A 9209-nucleotide genomic window follows, 5' to 3' on the forward strand; every position below is an offset into this window, starting at 1 on the left:
GTGGCTTTCTTCTCCCCTGATTCCCATTCCTTCTTGTCACCCCTTTCCTATCTCCCTCTGTAGGCAACCAATCTCTTCAGTTTCTGGTTTACTCTTTCTAGATTTCTTTTGCACAAATGAGCAGATACATGTACATTTTCCTATCTCCTCTTCTTTCTTAGATGATGATAGCACACCTCGGATGCTTTTTTGCACTTTGCTTTTCTCCTCTTAACTGTCTACCTGGAAGTTACTCGTAGCAGCGCATAAAGATCTGGTTCGTTTTTACAGCTGTGGGCACTCCACTGTGTGGAGATACGTGGCCTATTCAGCCACTGTCCTATGTTTGCACATTGAAGCTGTTTCCAATACTTTGCAAATACAAACCATGCTGCAATGAATAACCTTATAAATATGTATTTTCAAATTATTGAAGATATATCCTCAGAGTGAATTCCTAGGAGTGGGGTTACTGAGTCAAAAAGTAAGCGTGTATATAATTTTCTTAGGTATTGTCAAATTCTCCCCCAGAAGGGTTGTCTAGTTTGCATTCCCACCAGCGATGTGGGAAAACACCAGTTTCCCCACAGCCTCATTGCCAGGATGTGTTGTCATGTGTTTAATCTTTGCCAGTCATATCAGTGAGATCTGGTATCTCAGTGTGGTTTTAATTTGCGTGTTTCTATTATGAATAATTTTGAACATTTTTTCAAATGTATGGGGGCCACTTTTGTATCTTTTTGTGAATTATCTGTTCATATCTTTCCCTCATTTTCTTTTCTTTTCTTTTTTTTTTTTTTTGAGACAGAGTCTCGCTTTGTTGCCCAGGCTAGAGTGAGTGCCGTGGCGTCAGCCTAGCTCACAGCAACCTCAATCTCCTGGGCTCAAGCAATCCTCCTGCCTCAGCCTCCCGAGTAGCTGGGACCACAGGCATGCGCCATCATGCCCAGCTAATTTTTTCTATATGTTTTTAATTGGCCAATTAATTTCTTTCTATTTATAGTAGAGACCAGGGTCTCGCTCTTGCTCAGGCTGGTTTCGAACTCCTGACCTGGAGCAATCCGCCCGCCTCGGCCTCCCAGAGTGCTAGGATTACAGGCATGAGCCACCACACCCAGCCATCTTTCCCTCATTTTCTATCCAGTTTTTAGTTCTTTGTCCCTCAAATTTTTAAAAAATAAACGTTTAATTTTAGGGCAGTTTTAGATTTACAGAAAAACTGTGAAAACAGTACAGATAGTCAGTTCCCCTCATTTTACATTGACGTGGTATATTTGTCAAAATGAATGAACCAGTATTTTACATTACGATTAACTAAAGACCATTATTTCTTTCAGATTTACTTAGTTTTTACCTAGTGTGTTTTTTGTTGCTGTTCCAGGATATCGATACATTTAGTTGTCATGTCTCCATCTTGGTTGTGACAGTTCCTCAGATGTTCCTTGTTTTTGACGGCCTTGACAGTTTTGAGGAGTACTGTTCAGGTATTTTGTCGCGTATCCTTCAACTGGAATTTGTCTAATGTTTTTGCTGCAGTTAGGCAAGGGTAATGAGCTTGCGGGAGGAAGACCACAGGGGTGTGCTGTCAATATGCATCATCCCCGTTGATGATCTTGACCACCTGGCTTCAGGCAGCGCTTATCAGCTTTCCTTACTGTAAAGTTATTCTTTTCTTTCGTTCCCTTTCCATACTCTACTCTTTGGAATAAAGTTGCCATGTGCAGCCTGCATTTAAGAATTGGGGAGTTATGGCCGGGCGTGGTGGCTCACGCCTGTAATCCTAGCTCTCTGGGAGACCGAGGGGGGCGGATTGCTCGAGGTCAGGAATTCAAAACCAGCCTGAGCAAGAGCGAGACCCCGTCTCTACTATAAATAGAAAGAAATTAATTGGCCAACTGATATATATATAAAAAATTAGCCGGGCATGGTGGCACATGCCTGCTACTTGGGAGGCTAAGGCAGGAGGATGGCTTGAGCCCAGGAGTTTGAGGTTGCTGTGAGCGAGGCTGACGCCATGGCACTCACTCTAGCCTGGGCAACAAAGTGAGACTCTGTCTCAAAAAAAAAAAAAAAGGAATTGGGGAGTTATGTTCACCTCCTTAAGGGTAAAGTATCTACATCAATTATTGAAATTCTTCTGCACTAGATATTTGTCTTTTCTCCCCCATTTATTTATGTATTTATTCAATGATTTATTTATATCAGTTTGGACTCATGGATATGTATTTTATACTTTGAGTTATAATCCAATACCACTTTCCTTTTTGCTCAAATTGTTCCAACTCTGGCCATCGGGAGCTCTTTCAATTGGCTCTTATGTTCCTTTGACATACCCCAGTCATTGTGTGTGTGTGTGTGCACGTGTGTGTATGTGCATGTGCACATGTGTGTGCCTGTGTGTGTGTGTGTTTGAGTACTTCCTTATTCACTGTCACTACAAGATGCTTTCGGCTCATCTTGCAGTCTCCTGACACAGTCCAAAAATCAGCCATTTCTCCAAGAAGAAATTTTTGGTTCCTTTTATTGGAGAGTGGTGTTAGAAACCAAGATCTGGGGACCTCGGTGCTATATGTGCTGTTGCTACTAGGGTGTCATTACGTGTAGGCCCTCTCAGCTGACAGAGCAAGGTGATATGTGTATGCGCATTAACCCGTGTATATCCATGTATCTATAAATATGTCTGTATGGAACCATTTGTATCTCTGTTAGGGTAAACACAAATGCATACTGATGTCTCCAAATCGAATCCTTTATCCCATAGTCAGTTCTAGCCGCCTCCCCTTGCTTCACTGTGACTCCTACTCCAACAAAGAGAGACCTGGTCCCATTGTCAGCTACCATTTACCTAATCGTTCAGCGCCAGTCTATATGTAGATTGGTGTCACAATTGTTAACTTGTACGCTATAGGAAACAACTTTATCGACTAGAGCAGCGGTCCCCAACCTTCTTGGCACCAGGGACTGGTTTCATGGAAGACAGTTTTTCCATGGACTGGGGGTGGGAGGATGGTTTGGGGCCGATTCAAGCTCATTGCATTTATCGTACAGTCCAACCTCTCCCCGTGTCTGCAGCCACTCCCCAGCACTAGCATGCCCACCCAGCTCCACCTCGGATCATCAGGCAGTAGATTCTCATAGGGAGAGTGTCACCTAGATCTCTCCCAGTTTACAGTGGAGTTCAGGCTCCTGTGACAATCTAATGCCCCCGCTGATCTGACAGGAGGCAGAGCTCATGCGGCAATGCCAACCACGGGGACTGGCTGCAAGGACAGATGAAGCTTCCCTGCCACTCACCGCCTGCTGTGCGGCCAGGTCCTAACAGGCCACAGACTGGTACCAGGCCGAAGCCCAGGGGGTTGGGGACTGCAGGACTAGGGGATGGTGCTTATGTATGTCTTCTTTTGTTTTCAGTCTTGCAGATTCCATTCATTTCCAAAGCCACTTTAGTCAGCACCTTTCTCCCCCATCCCATTCACTGAGGTTATTTTGTATATCTGTAATGCAGTTAGATTGTTTTGTCACACTCTATATTCCATCCTGGAATCCCCTGACCTAAATGATTTTGTAAAACTTGCATATATTAGAATTCACCTTTGTTCTGTAAAATTCTGTGGGTTTTGACAAATGCGCAATGTGGTTTATTCTCTATTATAGATCGTATGTAGTTACTGTAGATAGCTTCACTATTCTAAACAATCCCCTGGGCTTCACCTGTTTACCTCTCCTCCTTCCCCTGGAGCCCCTGGCAACCACTGATCTTTTTACTGTGGCTACCGTTTTACCTTTGCCAGGATGCTACACAGCTGCAGGCGTCAGTGCATAGACTTTCCAGACGGGCTGCTTTCACTTAGTAATGCACACTTAAGATTCATCCATATCTTTTCATGAGAACCACAGAATTCTTGACATATAACAACTCTATCCAAACCCCTGCACTGAGACTGCACCAAACTCTAGGGTGGCTTCTGGAAGCATAAGAACGTGCCCCTAGATCGACTCCAGTTCCCTATTAAAATACCTTGAAAAAGCTCGGTCTTCTGGGAACTCACTCTCTGTTCTAGCCCAACACTGTTCCATAAACCTCTGACCTCCCTTTCTTGAAGTATCTGCTAAAAATGGCTTACAATTGTGAATACGTATTTTTCACAACGCAAAAGTGTTTCTGTCAAGGACCTGAGAGCCATTCGTTTGAAAGATAATCCTCAGAAGGACAGGGCCTCTGTCCCTGTCTCTGAGGGAGGGTAGGGTCTAAATTCTATAACTGCCAATTAGCAAACACAGCTGGCCTAGTTGCATTTACACCGACCAACTCTTTGTAATTTTTCACTTCTCTGACTCTACAGCTGAGGCCCTGCTCTCTCCCTCCGTCATTCTCCCTGTAAAACATCCACATCGGCCAGGCACAGTGGCTCAGACCTGTAATCCTGGCACTCTGGGAAGCCAAAGCGGGTGGATCATCTGAGGTCAGAAGTTCAAGACCAGCCTGAGCAAGAGCAACACCCTGTCTCTACTAAAAATAGAAATAAATTACTTGGACAGCTAAAAATATGTAGAAAAAATTAGCTGAGCATGGTGGCGCATGCCTGTAGTCCCAGCTACTCAGGAGGCTGTGGCAGAAAGATCGCCTTAGCCCAGGAGTTTGAGGTTGCTGTGAGCTAGGCTGACCCCATGGGACTCTAGCCGGGCAACAGAGTGAGACTTTGTTTCAAAATAAATAAATAAATAAATAACATCCAAATCCCCTCTGCACAAATCGAAATGGAGCTCAGCTTTCCCCCTACTGTCAATAGTTGTTAAATAAAACCAACTTTCTCTGCTTTAACTAATGTCTGGCTGTGTGTTTTTTTGTTGTTTTGTTGTCTTTAGAGATAGAGTCTTGCTCTGTTGCCCAGGCTGGAGTGCAATAGCACAATCAAAGCTCACTACAGCCTTGAACTCCTGGGCTCAGGTGATCCTCCTGCCATAGCCTCCTGAGTAGCTAGGACTACAGGCATACACCACCACACCCGGCTAATTTTTTATTTTTTGTAGAGATGGGGGTCTTACTCTGTTGCCCAGGATGGTCTTGAGCTCCTGCCCTCAGGTGAGCCTCCTGCCTTGGACTCCCAAAGTACTGGGATTACAGATGTGAGCCACCATCTGTAATGGTGTGTTTATCTTTGACAATAGTCCATTTCTTTTTATTGCTGAATAATATTCTGTTCTATGGATGTACCATAGTTTGTTTATCCATTTGTCAATTGAAGGACATTTTGGTTTCTTCCAGTTTTTAGCAATTATGAATAAAGCTTCAATAAACATTCATATAAGCATTTTTGTGTGGACATAAGTTTCAGATAAGTGGCATAAATAATTAGGAGTGTGACTACTAGCTGCTATGTATAGCTTTGTAAGAAACTGCCAAACTGTCTTCCAAAGTGGTTGCACCATTTTACATTCCACCCAGCAATGAATGAGAGTTCCTATTGCTCCACATCTTCACCAGCATTTGGTGTTGTCAGTTTTTTTAATTTTAGCCTTTCTGATAGGTGTGTAGTGGAATCTCGTTGTTTTCTGTTTTTGTTTTTTTGGGCTTTTTTTTTGAGACAGAGTCTCACTCTGCTGCCCGGGCTAGAGTGCCATGGCGTCAGCCTACCTCACAGCAACCTCAAACTCCTGGGCTCAAGCAATCCTTCTGCCTCAGCCTCCCGAGTAGCTGGGACTATGGGCATGTGCCACCATGTCCGGCTAATTTATTCTATATATTTTTAGTTGGCCAATTAATTTCTTTCTATTTTTAGTAGAGATGGGGTTTTGCTCTTGCTCAGGCTGGTCTGGAACTCCTGACCTTGAGTGTTCCTCCTGCCTCAGCCTCCCAGAGTGCTAGGATTATGGGCATGAGCCACCATGCCCGGCCTCATTGTTTTAATTTGCATTTCTCTAATGACAAATTACGTTAGACATTTTTATATGCTTATTTGCTATCCTTATATCTTCTTTGGTGAGGTATCTGTTCAGATCTTTTGCTGATTTTAAAATTGGGTTGTTTTCTTATTGTTGAGTTTCAAGAGTTATTTGTATATTTTTGGAAACAAGTTCTTTACCAGAAATGTGATTTGCAATTATTTTCTTGTAGTCTATGGCTTGTCTTTTCTCTCTCTTTTAAAAACTAACTTTCTTTCTTTCTTTTCTTTTCTTTGTTCTTTCTTTCTTTCTTTTTTTTTTTTTTTTGAGACAGAGTCCCACACTATGTTGCCCAGACTGGTCCCAAACTCCCAAACTCCTGGCCTCAAATGATCCTCCCCCCTCAGCTTCCAAGTAGCTGGGATTACAGGTGCAAGCCACTGTGCCAGGCTTTTCATTCTCTCTCTTTTTTTTTTTTTTTTTGAGACAGAGTCTCACTTTGTTGCCCAGGCTAGAGTGAGTGCCGTGGCGTCAGCCTGGCTCACAGCAACCTCAATCTCCGGGGCTCAGCGATCCTACTGCCTCAGCCTCCCGAGTAGCTAGGACTACAGGCATGAGCCACCATGCTCGACTAATTTTTTCTATATATATATTAGTTGGCCAATTAATTTGTTTCTATTTATAGTAGAGACGGGGTCTTGCTCTTGCTCAGGCTGGTTTCGAACTCCTGACCTTGAGCAATCCACCCACCTCAGCCTCCCAGAGAGCCAGTATTACAGGCGTGAGCCACCACGCCCGGCTCATTCTCTTAATAGTGTCTTTTGACTGGGAGTGGTGGCTTACACCTGTAATCCCAGGCTACTTGGGAGGCTGCGAAGGGAGAATCGCTTGAGGCCAGGAGTGTGAGGTGAGCCTGGGCAGCATAGTGAGACCCTGTCTCTTAAAAAAAGTCTTTTGCAAAGCAGTAGGTTTTACTTTTAATGAAGTTCAATTTATCATCTTTTTCTTTCATGAATCATGCTTTTGATGTTGTATGTAAAAACTCATCGCATTCAGTTTATTGCACTTCCCAAGATCATCTTATGGTCAAATGTTGCCACTCTGACTCCTGCCTTTACATTCACATTCCAGAAAAGAAACAAGGGGCCAAGGTAATATGACAGATGTATATTAAGGAACATTCTCAGAAGCTACCACTAGATACTTTTATAATACAACCCACTGGCCGCATGTAGCTATTAGAGCACTGGAAAATGTAGTCTATATTCTAGTACTCATGTGCCCAGATATGCTATTGCTACGGAAAAGGGAGAAACAAATACTCAGTTTCTGCCACAAGGAGTTAATACCTCCTAGTTCTTCTGTAGGTCTCTCTTTGCTTCCCTAGCCCTATGTAGTTCAGGATTCAACAAACTGTGACCCACAGCCCAAACTCAGCCTGCCACCCAGACGAATCTCTGAAATTAAAATGTTTTATTTGGGAAGAAAGAATTGCAATTTGGGGCATACCCGGAGACCAGGTTGTCTCTGGTATGTTCAAAGAACAAAGAGGAGGTTGGAGGTTTTATAAAAAGGAAAAATGTTACATATCGCTCTTTGAGAAAGTTCATTGGCCCTTAGTAAGGTTCTGGGGAGCTGGCAAGCTGTCACCGGTGTGCAACGGCAGTGGACAAAATGCGTCCTAGAGTTGCAGCAAATTATCTCAGCAGTTACAGATAAAACTTGTCTCAACTTACAACAGGCAGTTTGAGCAGCCAAACTTGCAGAGAATCACGTTTTTGGAGCAATGTTATGTGTCCGGAATGCTTTTTTCCCCTTGGCCTCTCGACTCTTTTAGTTGGATACAACAAGAATGACCCAATTCATGTGATTGGGTCTCTCACACTGTTTTCACACTGCAATGGCAGAGTTGAATAGCTGTGACAAAGACGGCCTGGCCTGCGAAGTTTAAAATATTGTTCTCCCTGGCGGTTTACAGAAAGTTTGCCAACCCCCGCGTCTAGCTGCTCACAGCCCTCTGACCCCATCTTTCACACAGACTGACCCTCAGGAGTATGCTTCCCCTCACCAGGGTTATTTATATTTCAAAAGATTGGGGAAAAGCCTAGATGTCCAACGCTAGGGAATGGTCAAGTAAACTAGGATGCAGCCATATAAAGCAGCCATTTAAAAAGTTATTATGGAAGAACATTGGCTATAATGTCAAAATTTTCCCACTATTATATTTGGTGATTTAGGATTAGGGTTTTTGTTTGTTTGTTTTTTGAGACAGATTCTCACTCTGTTGCCTGGGCTAGAGTGCCCTGGCATCAGCCTAGTTCACAGGAGCCTCAACCTCAAGCTCCTAGGTTTGAGCAATCCTTCTGCCTCAGCCTCCCAAGTAGCTGGGACTACAGGCATGTGCCACCATGCCCGACTAATTTTTTCTATATATTTTTAGTTGGCCAATTAATTTCTTTCTATTTTTAGTAGAAACAGGATCTCACTCTTGCTCAGGCTGGTTTTGAACTCCCGACCTCGAGCAATCCACCCGCCTCGGCCTCCCAGAGTGATAGGATGACAGGCGTGAGCCATCACGCCAGGCCAAGAAGGTGGTTTTAGGTGCTCCCCACAGGAATCTTACTAACTGTGCATTCCTGTATGAGCGGACATCTCTGGTCCACCAGATGTCTGGGCGAAGGCCGGAGACCCCGCGCAAGCCAGCCAGTCTGGGCATGCGCAGTTCCTTCCGTGTCCCCTCGGACACGACCTCCCCCTTGCTTAGCTAGAGGCTGGGAGAAGAATCGGCCTCTGTCGCTGGGGGGGAAACTGCCTCCCAACCCAGGGAAGCGGCCCCTGCAGCCTGCTCTCACCTTTGTGAGAATGAAGCATTCATCCATCGAAGGCTGTGTACACCTGTCTCCACAGCGGTCATTTCTGGGTGGTGGGAATCCCAGGAAAATTTTTTCCTTTTTTTGCTTATCTGTTTTTTACTGAAGTTGCTGTAAGGAATCCATCCTACTGTTAGAGCCGGAATCCGCAGTCCCGCAGAACAGAGACAGAGTCACTGAGGCTGAAATCACCAAGAGGAGTTTTATTGACTAGCTCCAGCTAGGGTCCGAGTGTCAGAGCACCAATCGCAGTGGCCTCTAGTCTGACAAGGACCCCTCCTTGGGCTACAGGTATCTCTTAAATACCTTTTCTTTTCTTCCCTCCTCCCGCAATTTTCCCCAGCATTTTATTGCATCCCTTTTCTAGTTGGCTCTGGTTGGTCCCGGGCTGTCAGTTGATTGGTTCTAGAACCAGGGTGTTTTCTCTGCATTTTATTTCAGCCTTTTGTTGCGTTATCTTGGCTCCCTGAGACTTTC

This window comes from Microcebus murinus, chromosome 21 (genome assembly GCF_040939455.1).
Source record: "Microcebus murinus isolate Inina chromosome 21, M.murinus_Inina_mat1.0, whole genome shotgun sequence".
NCBI classification, from domain to species: domain Eukaryota; kingdom Metazoa; phylum Chordata; class Mammalia; order Primates; family Cheirogaleidae; genus Microcebus; species Microcebus murinus.